The sequence below is a fragment of the Ranitomeya variabilis genome, chromosome 1 (assembly GCF_051348905.1).
Source record: "Ranitomeya variabilis isolate aRanVar5 chromosome 1, aRanVar5.hap1, whole genome shotgun sequence".
Taxonomy (NCBI): domain Eukaryota; kingdom Metazoa; phylum Chordata; class Amphibia; order Anura; family Dendrobatidae; genus Ranitomeya; species Ranitomeya variabilis.
Genome location: NC_135232.1, coordinates 679,104,165 through 679,116,431, shown reverse-complemented (window position 1 = coordinate 679,116,431; position 12,267 = coordinate 679,104,165).

The following is a 12,267-nucleotide window of genomic DNA, read 5'->3' as shown; positions in this document are numbered from 1 at the left end:
AAGTTTCCTGTGATGTCAGTGACCCACATCGTCATTACCTGGATGCCTTTAGCGATGCGATCGGAAAGGGACCGCACACGCTTGTGCAGCTCCCCGGTGACCATCTTGAAAAAGGGCAAACAATATAGGCAACAATCCAGGAGGACCAGTAACAAATCCTGATCAAAGGATAAAATGTAAAGGAAAAAGTTAAAAGGGAGGGAGACAAAGGAAAGAGGTAAAGAGGATACAAGAGTGGAAGAAACTAAGAAGAAGTAAGTACATTGCGGGTGAAAATGTAAGGAAAGAAACAAAGAAAAGAGAAGAAAAAAGGAAAACCTATATGTGGAGAAGGTGCAGGAGCAAGTGTACACATATGCAGTGGGACAGGATTTAAACCAAAAGAGCACTAGAGCGGATAATAAAAGAAATGAATATATATATACACACATATAGTGCTCTCAATCATGACCATGTGTAAGGTCATGAAAAAATCTGCTTGTAAGTCCCACTGATCCAGTCTCTTCAGATGATAGAAGCATTGCTCCATCCATAATAAAGTTAGAGGAAATGGGTAAGTTGCTCACATATATCTCAATGTAGCCCTTCATCCCTGGACATAGAAGGTGGCAGATGTGTAACGCGAATTTTGATAATTACTGTAGAATTGATAAAAAGAAAAAATGAATAAAACAGTACACTGTTAAAATCCAGATAAGGAAGACATAATAAAGCACCCACTTTAAGAAGGGGGCAAAAGATAATTTCTCATTCAGTCCATTGGGAGACATAGTCCCCAATGTGACAATCCACCGACATTCAAGCTGCGCCAAAATGCGTTTTTAATCTCCACCCCTAATGCCACAATGTACTCTGTCAATGCCTTTACATTAAAGGTCTGCTGGGTTGCAATTATGGCGCAGCTTGAAATGCCAGGAGATCGTTTTCAAGGTGAAATTGTCTTCAACCTCCCTAGCCGCCATGATGTCACGGACATGTTTCCTAACTCTAATGCGGAACTCTCGTGATGTCAGCCCCACATAACTGAGATTACATGAACACAAAGCATAATAAATTACATAGCTGGTGGAGCAAGATATGTAGCTGGTGATCCGGTAGTCCCTACTTCCAGTACCTGAAGCAAAAGATGTTGCTCAAGTGATGTTTCTGCAAGCCAGACACGATCCACAGAAAAAACATCACCATCTCTGCACACCAGCGCCAAAATAGTCCAGAGGATTAGTCACATAGTGGCTTCTTACTAATAGATCTCTCAAGTTCTTACTCCTCTTTGCAGTGAACAGGGGATAATCTGGTAAGATCTTTTTAAGGACCGGCCAGTGTTTATGCAAAATTTGACGTATCTGGAGCTATTGATTATTATAGGTAGTTATGAACCTAATGGGTGGTTACGAGGTGTTCTCCTCGCATGGGATTAGTCGTGCCACACACTCCTCCTGCTGTACCCCGATCATAGAACCTGGTCCTCAAAGACCTGTTGTGTATCTGCTTTTTGGGCTCCCCTGGTGGTTGCTGGTGGTACTGGTGACTTGTTTGCACTTTGCTTCTTCTGTTCACCTGCTTCCATCAGTGTTTGGGAGTTTCCTATTTAGCCTTGCTCTCCAGTCATTTCCTTGCCGGTCATCATTGTAACCAGAGCCTTCGGTTGCATGTTCCTGCTACTAGTCTGCTGATCAGCTAAGTGGACTTTGTCCTTTTGTTTTGTACCTTTTGTCCAGTTTGCAGTTTTTCTGATTCTCTGTAGCTGGAAGCTCTTGCGGGCTGAAATTGCCACTCCTGTGTCATGAGTTGACACAGGAGTCTTAAAGTAATTTCAGGATGGTTTTTGAAAGGGTTTTCAGTTGACCGTGAAGTCCTCTTTTGTATCCTTCTGCTATCTAGTAAGTGGACCTCTCTTTGCTAAATCTACTTTCATACTGTGTATGTCTTTTCCTCTTAATTCACCGTTATTACATGTGGGGGGCTGCTATCATCTTTTGGGGTATTTCCCTAGAGGTAAGCCAGGTCTGTTTCTTCCTCTACCAGGCGTAGTTAGTCCTCCGGCTAGCGCGTGGCATATAGGAAGCCGTAGGTATGCTCCCTGGCTACTGTTAGTTGTGTGGTAGATTTAGCTCACGGTCAACTCGAGTTTCCATCACCCGAGAGCTCGTTCATTACTTATGTGTTTTTTACGTTCCCTTGGCATTGGGAACCATGACAGTATGACCAGCCCACAAAGTGTTAATTGTTTGGGCTGAAGCAGGAGAAAAAGAAGTGTTGAAGGGAAATTTTTTTTTTTTTTCTTTCCCTCAGAGTTTTGCTGCCTAGCCCTTAATTGCTGTCTAGCTGCTTCTTACCTCCTCTTAACCCTTGAATGGCTCTGACCTTAGCTGTTTAACATGGATGTCCAGAGTTTGGCTGCAGGTTTAAATAATCTTGCTACGAAGGTTCAAAATTTACAAGATTTTGTTATACATGCTCCTATTTCTGAACCTAAAATCCCTACACCAGAGGTGTTTTCCGGAGATAGATCTCGGTTTTTGAATTTCAAATATAATTGTAAATTATTCCTTTCTCTCAGACCTCACTCCTCAGGAGATCCTGTCCAGCAGGTTAAGATTGTAATCTCTTTGCTGCGAGGTGACCCTCAAAATTGGGCATTTTCATTGGCACCAGGGGATCCTGCGTTGCTCAATGTGGATGCGTTTTTCCTGGCTTTAGGGTTGCTTTATGAGGAACCTAATTTGGAGATTCAAGCTGAAAAAGCTTTGATAGCCCTATCTCAAGGGCAAGATGAAGCGGAGATATACTGCCAAAAATTTCGTAGGTGGTCTGTGCTTACTCAGTGGAATGAGTGCGCCTTAGCGGCAAATTTCAGAGAGGGCCTTTCTGATGCCGTTAAAGATGTTATGGTCGGGTTCCCTGCGCCTACAGGTCTGAATGAGTCCATGACAATGGCAATTCAGATTGATCGGCGTTTGCGGGAGCGCAAACCCGTGCACCATTTGGCAGTATCTTCTGAAGAGACGCCAGAGAAAATGCAATGTGACAGAGTTATGTCCAGAAGCGAGCGGCAGAATTATAGGCGTAAAAATGGGTTATGCTTCTATTGTGGTGATTCTGCTCATGTTATATCGGCATGCTCTAAACGTACTAGGAAGGTTGACAAGTCCATTTCAATTGGCACTTTACAGTCCAAATTTATTTTGTCTGTAACCTTGATTTGTTCATTATCAGTTATTACCGTGGATGCCTATGTGGACTCGGGCGCCTCTATGAGTGTTATGGACTGGTCCTTTGCCAGGCGCTGTGGGTTTGATTTAGAGCCTCTGGAAGTCCCTATACCTCTGAAGGGTATTGATTCTACACCTTTGGCTTGTAATAAACCACAGTTCTGGACGCAAGTGACTATGCGTATGACTCCAGACCATCAGGAGGTGATTCGCTTCCTTGTGTTGTACAATTTACATGATGTTTTGGTGCTTGGATTACCATGGTTACAGTCTCATAACCCAGTCCTTGACTGGAAGGCTATGTCTGTGTTAAGCTGGGGATGTCGGGGGGCTCATGGGGACACTCCTATGGTGTCCATTTCGTCATCTATTCCATCTGAGATTCTGGCATTTTTGTCTGATTATCGTGATATTTTTGAAGAGCCTAAGATTGGTTCACTCCCTCCTCACAGGGATTGTGATTGCGCCATAGATCTGATTCCTGGCAGTAAATTTCCAAAGGGTCGTTTGTTTAACCTATCTGTACCTGAACATGCTGCTATGCGCGAGTATATTAAGGAGTCCCTGGAAAAGGGACATATTCGTCCTTCTTCATCACCTTTAGGAGCCGGTTTTTTCTTTGTCTCTAAAAAGGATGGCTCTCTGAGGCCTTGTATTGATTATCGTCTCCTGAATAAAATTACAGTCAAATATCAGTATCCGTTGCCTTTGCTGACTGATTTGTTTGCTCGCATAAGGGGGGCTAAGTGGTTCTCTAAGATTGATCTTCGTGGGGCGTATAATTTGGTGCAAATTAAGCAGGGGGATGAGTGGAAGACCGCATTTAATACGCCTGAGGGCCATTTTGAGTATTTGGTAATGCCTTTCGGCCTTTCTAATGCACCTTCTGTCTTTCAGTCCTTAATGCATGATATTTTCCGGGAATATTTGGATAAATTTATGATTGTGTACTTGGATGATATTTTGATTTTTTCTGATGACTGGGAGTCTCATGTTCAGCAGGTCAGGAGGGTTTTTCAGGTTTTGCGGGAGAATTCTTTGTGTGTAAAGGGTTCAAAGTGTGTTTTTGGGGTTCAAAAAATTTCATTTTTGGGGTATATTTTTTCCCCTTCTTCTATTGAGATGGACCCTGTCAAGGTTCGGGCTATTTACGACTGGACGCAGCCTACTTCTCTGAAGAGTCTCCAGAAATTCTTGGGCTTTGCTAATTTTTATCGTCGATTTATAGCTGGTTTTTCTGGCGTTGCTAAACCTCTGACGGATTTGACTAAAAAGGGTGCTGATGTTGCCAATTGGTCCCCTGCTGCCGTGGAGGCCTTTCGGGAGCTTAAGCGCCGCTTTTTGTCTGCCCCTGTGTTGCGCCAGCCTGATGTTTCTCTTCCCTTTCAGGTTGAGGTCGATGCTTCCGAGATCGGAGCGGGGGCGGTTTTGTCGCAGAAAAGTTCCGACTGCTCAGTGATGAGACCTTGTGCGTTCTTTTCGCGAAAATTTTCGCCCGCCGAGCGAAACTATGATGTTGGTAATCGGGAGCTTTTGGCCATGAAGTGGGCATTTGAGGAGTGGCGTCATTGGCTTGAGGGTGCCAGACATCAGGTGGTAGTTTTGACTGATCACAAGAATTTAATTTATTTGGAGTCTGCCAGGCGCCTGAATCCTAGACAGGCACGTTGGTCGTTGTTCTTTTCCCGGTTTAATTTTGTGGTCTCGTACTTACCGGGTTCTAGGAATGTGAAAGCAGATGCTCTTTCTAGGAGTTTTGAGCCTGACTCTCCTGGGAATTCTGAACCTGCTGGTGTCCTTAAGGATGGAGTGGTTTTGTCTGCTGTCTCTCCAGATTTGCGACGTGCTTTGCAAGAATTTCAGGCGGATAGACCTGATCGTTGTCCGTCTGGTAGACTGTTTGTTCCTGACGAGTGGACCACTAGAGTCATCTCGGAAGTTAATTCTTCTACTCTGGCAGGTCATCCGGGAATTTTTGGCACCAGAGATTTGGTGGCTAGATCCTTCTGGTGGCCTTCCCTGTCTCGAGATGTGCGTGTTTTTGTGCAGTCTTGCGATGTGTGTGCTCGGGCCAAGCCTTGTTGTTCTAGGGCTAGTAGGTTGTTGTTGCCCTTGCCTATTCTGAAGAGGCCTTGGACGCACATCTCTATGGACTTTATCTCGGATCTCCCTGTTTCTCAGAAGATGTCTGTCATCTGGGTGGTGTGTGACCGTTTTTCTAAAATGGTTCATTTGGTGCCATTGCCTAAGTTGCCTTCCTCATCTGAGTTGGTCCCTCTGTTTTTTCAAAATGTGGTTCGCTTGCATGGTATTCCGGAAAACATCGTTTCTGACAGGGGTACCCAGTTCGTGTCTAGATTTTGGCGGGCAGTCTGTGCCAGGTTGGGCATTGATTTGTCCTTTTCGTCTGCATTCCATCCTCAGACCAATGGCCAGACGGAGCGAACTAATCAAACTTTGGAGACTTATTTGAGGTGTTTTGTGTCTGCGGATCAGGATGATTGGGTCGCCTTTCTGCCGTTGGCGGAGTTTGCTCTTAATAATCGGGCTAGTTCTGCCACTTTGGTTTCTCCTTTCTTTTGCAATTCAGGGTTTCATCCGCGTTTTTCATCTGGTCAGGTTGAATCTTCGGATTGTCCTGGAGTGGATGCGGTGGTGGATCGGTTGCATCGGATTTGGGGACAAGTGGTGGATAATTTGGAATTGTCCCAGGAGAGGACTCAGCAGTTTGCTAACCGTCGTCGTCGTGTTGGTCCCCACCTTCGCGTTGGGGACTTGGTGTGGTTGTCTTCCCGTTTTGTCCCTATGAGAGTTTCTTCTCCCAAATTTAAGCCTCGGTTTATCGGTCCTTATAGGATTTTGGAGATTCTTAACCCTGTTTCCTTTCGTTTGGACCTCCTGCCATCTTTTGCTATCCATAATGTGTTCCATCGGTCGTTGTTGCGGAGATATGAGGTACCGGTGGTTCCTTCTACTGAACCTCCTGCTCCTGTGCTGGTGGAGGGTGAATTGGAGTACGTCGTGGAGAAGATCTTGGACTCCCGTATTTCCAGACGGAGACTTCAATATCTGGTTAAATGGAAAGGCTATGGTCAGGAAGATAATTCTTGGGTAACTGCCTCTGATGTTCATGCCTCGGATTTGGTTCGTGCCTTTCATAGGGCTCATCCAGATCGCCCTGGCGGTTCTTGTGAGGGTTCGGTGCCCCCTCCTTAAGGGGAGGGTACTGTTGTGTATCCGCTTTTTGGGCTCCCCTGGTGGTTGCTGGTGGTACTGGTGACTTGTTTGCACTTTGCTTCTTCTGTTCACCTGCTTCCATCAGTGTTTGGGAGTTTCCTATTTAGCCTTGCTCTCCAGTCATTTCCTTGCCGGTCATCATTGTAACCAGAGCCTTCGGTTGCATGTTCCTGCTACTAGTCTGCTGATCAGCTAAGTGGACTTTGTCCTTTTGTTTTGTACCTTTTGTCCAGTTTGCAGTTTTTGTAATTCTCTGTAGCTGGAAGCTCTTGCGGGCTGAAATTGCCACTCCTGTGTCATGAGTTGACACAGGAGTAGTGTTGAGCGATACCGTCCGATACTTGAAAGTATCGGTATCGGAAAGTATCGGCCGATACCGGCAAAGTATCGGATCCAATCCGATACCGATACCCGATACCAATACAAGTCAATGGGACTCAAGTATCGGACGGTATTCCTGATGGTTCCCAGGGTCTGAAGGAGAGGAAACTCTCCTTCAGGCCCTGGGATCCATATAAATGTGTAAAAGAAAGAATTAAAATAAAAAATATCGCTATACTCACCTCTCCGACGCAGCCTGGACCTCAGCGAGGGAACCGGCAGCGTTGTTTGTTTAAAATTCGCGCTTTTACTTGGTTACGTGAAGTCCCGGCTTGTGATTGGTCAGGGCGGCCATGTTGCCGGGACGCGGACCAATCACAGCAAGCCGTGACGAAATTACGTCACGGCTTGCTGTGATTGGTCCGCGTCCCGGCAACATGGCCGCCATTAACCAATCACAAGCCGTGACGTCACGGGAGGCTGGACACGCGCGCTTTTTAAAAAGCGCGCGTGTCCAGCCTCCAGTGACGTCCCGGCTTATGATTGGTCACGGCGCCATGTTGCCGGGACGCGGACCAATCACAGCAAGCCGTGACGAAATTACGTCACGGCTTGCTGTGATTGGTCCGCGTCCCGGCAACATGGCCGCCATTAACCAATCACAAGCCGTGACGTCACGGGAGGCTGGACACGCGCGCTTTTTAAAAAGTGCGCGTGTCCAGCCTCCCGTGACGTCCCGGCTTGTGATTGGTTGCGCCACGGTCAACCAATCACAAGCCGGGAGGCTTGTATAATACATCAGCTGAGAGGTGATACATGGGAATGTGAGACACATCCTGCAAATTTGACCAAACTTATTATGCAACAATTGATGTTTTGACAACATTGGCAGTTTCCCCTTGTTTGGTTTAGTTCATCCTCACTCATTTTGTGCGCCGCGGTCAACCAATCACAAGCCGGGAGGCTGGACACACGCGCATTTTAAAATTTTAAAATGGGCGCGTGTCCAGCCTCCCGTGACGTCCCGGCTTGTGATTGGTTGCGCCGCGGTCAACCAATCACAAGCCGGGAGGCTGGACACGCGCGCATTTTAAAATTTTAAAATGCGCGCGTGTCCAGCCTCCCGGCTTGTGATTGGTTGATCGAGGCGCAACCAATCACAAGCCGGGACGTCACGGGAGGCTGGACACGCGCCCATTTTAAAATGCGCGCGTGTCCAGCCTCCCGTGACGTCACGGCTTGTGATTGGTTGCGTCTCCCATGTGACTGCGACGCAACCAATCACAAAGCCGGGACGTAATTTTAAAATCCTTAAGGACCTGAAATTACGTCACGGCTTGCTGTGATTGGTTGCGTCGCCCATGTGACTGCGACGCAACCAATCACAACGCCGGAACGTAATTTTAAAATCCTGAAGGACCTGAAATTACGTCACGGCTTGCTGTGATTGGTTGCGTCCCGGTCACATGGGCGGCACGCAACCAATCACAAGCCGGGACTCACGTAAAGGAAAGAAAAGCGCGAATTTTAAACAAAGAACGCTGCCGCTTCCCTCGGTAAGGTGCAGGCTGCGTCGGAGAGGTGAGTATAGCAATATTTTTTATTTTAATTCTCTCTTTTACACATTTTTACATTAATGTTGTTTCGATACCGATACCCGATATCACAAAAATATCGGATCTCGGTATCGGAATTCCGATACAGCAAGTATCGGCCGATACCCGATACTTGCAGTATCGGAATGCTCAACACTACACAGGAGTCTTAAAGTAATTTCAGGATGGTTTTTGAAAGGGTTTTCAGTTGACCGTGAAGTCCTCTTTTGTATCCTTCTGCTATCTAGTAAGTGGACCTCTCTTTGCTAAATCTACTTTCATACTGTGTATGTCTTTTCCTCTTAATTCACCGTTATTACATGTGGGGGGCTGCTATCATCTTTTGGGGTATTTCCCTAGAGGTAAGCCAGGTCTGTTTCTTCCTCTACCAGGCGTAGTTAGTCCTCCGGCTGGCGCGTGGCATATAGGAAGCCGTAGGTATGCTCCCTGGCTACTGTTAGTTGTGTGGTAGATTTAGCTCACGGTCAACTCGAGTTTCCATCACCCGAGAGCTCGTTCATTACTTATGTGTTTTTTACGTTCCCTTGGCATTGGGAACCATGACAAAGACCCCATCAGTAGAACAGATACATTTTGTTCTAAGAAATTGACCTGTAGGAATTGCCCATATCGTGGAGGGCATATGCGCTGATGTTGCGTGAAGGAGTGCATTAACCAAAGTTTCCTTCTGGAAAATATCAGTTTGGACAGTGCCATCCACCCACACGATGATCTTGATATCTAAAAAGTCAATCACATTCCTAGAATATTTATATGTAAATCGAATTTTCTGGTTATTCATATTAAGTGTGTTTATAAAGTCATCAAGACCAGGCTCGGGAACCTGCCAGATGATAAATACATCATCAATGTATCTATACCAGCATAGGAAGAGGTGCATGCGCCATCCCCGAAAACCTCCCTCTATCAACAACAGAGAAAGAGTTTTGCTCACAACGGTGCGCACGCTGCGCACATCGCCGTGCCTCTTTTTTGGAAGTAGTCTTTAAAAGTGAAAAAATTATGAGTACAGATTTATTGTAATAGTTCCATGATCAGGGACCGCAGGAGTGAGTCAAGGCCTTCCATGCTAAGAAAGAACTGCACCGCCTCTAATTCACCAGTATGGTTGATGCTGGTGTACAGAGATTTAACGTCTGTCATGACAAGGAACATGTCTGATTCCAGGACTAGGCCATTGATCTTCCTCAGGATGTCGGTAGTGTCTATGACATAGGAGGGCAAAGTTTCAACCATGGGATGCAGGTAATATTCAACAATTTACATACCAGGTCACATAGTCCCTCTATGCTAGAGACAAAACGATGCCCCATGGGCTCCAGGGAGTCCTTATGGACCTTGAGTAAAAGGTAGAAGGTAGGGACCACAGGATCAGCGACCACGAAACCATAGAAGACCTTCTTGGGTATAATCCCGAGTCAGAGCTCTCTCTAGAATTTCATAAAGGGCACATGAAAAGGGATTATGTGGGAGCAGGGTATAAGCTTTCCGATCTCTCAGTTGCCTGTGTTCTTTTTTTTGTACTTCACAGTCGGCCAGATAACCACATTCCTCCCCTTATCCTCTGATTTGATGACTACATCCCGCATAGATCTTAATTGTTTAAGTGCCTCATGTGCCCAAGTGAGATTGTCAACCCTGCTCTGACTGGAAATAGCTTTTAAATCATCCAAAACTAATTCACTGAAAATTTCCACTTGTGGGCATAAGGAAAAGGGGGGAATGTGGTAGACCTGGGATAGACGGAAGTAGGGAAAATACCTGTAGTAGTGGGAGAGTTCTCTCTATTCAATTCTTCAAAAATAGAAAGTGCTTCCTGTTCCTCCACCAAATTCAAAACATGATCCCTGTTGTGAATTAGACTTTTTGGCTCCCTCTTGTGGTTACTAGTGATATGACTCTGGGATTGTCTTTCCTCAGTTTGGCACCCACCTGGGTCGTTAGTCCAGGGGTGTTGCTATATAAGCTTCCTGGATCCTTAGTCCAGTGCCTGGCATCGTTGTAATCAGATCCTTTCTGTTTGCTCCTGTCTGCTGGTCCTGGTTCATGCAAAATTAAGCTAAGTCTTGCTTCTTTGTTTTTTTGGTTATTTGCTTGCTCTCATTTTTGTCCAGCTTGTACTAAATGTGATTCCTGACCTTGCTGGAAGCTCTAGGGGGCTGGTGTTCTCCCCCCGGGCCGTTAGACGGTTCGGGGGTTCTTGAATATCCAGCGTGGATATTTTGATAGGGTTTTTGCTGACCATATAAGTCATCTTACTATATTCTGCTATTAGCTAGTGGGCCTCTCTTTGCTAAATACCTAGCTCATTCTTACATTTGTCTTTTCCTCTTACCTCACCGTTATTATTTGTTGGGGGCTTGTATCCAACTTTTGGGGTCTTTTCTCTGGAGGCAAGAAAGGTCTTTCTTTTCCCTTCTAGGGTTAGTTAGTTCTCCGGCTGGCGCGAGACGTCTAGAACCAACGTAGGCACGTTCCCCGGCTGCTGCTATTTGTGGTGCTAGGATTAGATATATGGTCAGCTCAGTTACCACTGCCCTATGAGCTGGTTTTTTGTGTTTGCAGACTTAGTAATTATTTCTGAGACCCTCTGCCATTGGGGTCATAACAGTATGCCAGGCCAACATTGAATGTTTAATGTATTGCAGAAGTGGGATTATAAGAAAGGAAATTCTGAGTTTTTTTTTTTTTTTTCCTCTCTTCCTCCCCTTTACCTCTGAGTGGCTTGTGCTTGCTGCAGACATGAATGTCCAGACCTTGATTACAAGTGTAGACCAGCTTGCTGCTCGTGTGCAGGGCATACAAGATTTTGTTACCAGTAGTCCCATGTCTGAACCTAAAATACCTATTCCTGAACTGTTTTCTGGAGACCGATTTAAGTTTAGGAATTTCAGGAATAATTGTAAATTGTTTCTATCTCTGAGACCCCGTTCATCTGGAGATTCAGCTCAGCAAGTTAAAATTGTTATCTCTTTTTTACGGGACGACCCTCAGGATTGGGCTTTCTCGCTAGCGCCAGGAGATCCGGCATTGGCAAATATTGATGCGTTTTTTCTGGCGCTCGGATTGCTTTACGAGGAACCCAATCTTGAAATTCAGGCAGAAAAAGCCTTGCTGGTTATTTCTCAGGGCCAGGATGAAGCTGAAGTGTATTGCCAAAAATTTCGGAAATGGTCCGTGCTTACTCAGTGGAATGAGTGTGCTCTGGCCGCAAATTTCAGAAATGGCCTTTCTGAAGCCATTAAGAATGTGATGGTGGGTTTCCCCATTCCTACAAGGCTGAACGATTCCATGGCGCTGGCTATTCAAATTGACCGGCGTGTGCGGGAGCGCAAAACCGCTAATCCTCTGGTGGTGTTGTCTGAACAAACACCTGATTTAATGCAATGTGATAGAATTCAGACTAGAAATGAGCGGAAAAATCATAGACGTCAGAATGGATTGTGTTTTTACGGTGGTGATTCTACACATGTTATATCAGCATGCTCTAAACGCCTAACAAGGGTTGTTAGTCCTGTCGCCATTGGTAATTTGCAACCTAAATTTATTTTGTCTGTGACTTTAATTTGCTCATTGTCTTCTTACCCTGTTATGGCGTTTGTGGATTCAGGCGCTGCCCTGAGTCTTATGGATCTGTCATTTGCCAAGCGTTGTGGTTTTGTTCTTGAACCGTTGGAAAATCCTATTCCTCTTAGAGGTATTGATGCTACGCCATTGGCGGAAAATAAACCGCAGTTTTGGACGCAGGTAACCATGTGCATGACTCCTGAACATCGGGAGGTGATTCGTTTTCTTGTTCTGCATAAAATGCATGATTTGGTCGTTTTGGGTCTGCCATGGCTACAGACCCACAATCCAGTCTTGGATTGGAAGGCAATGTC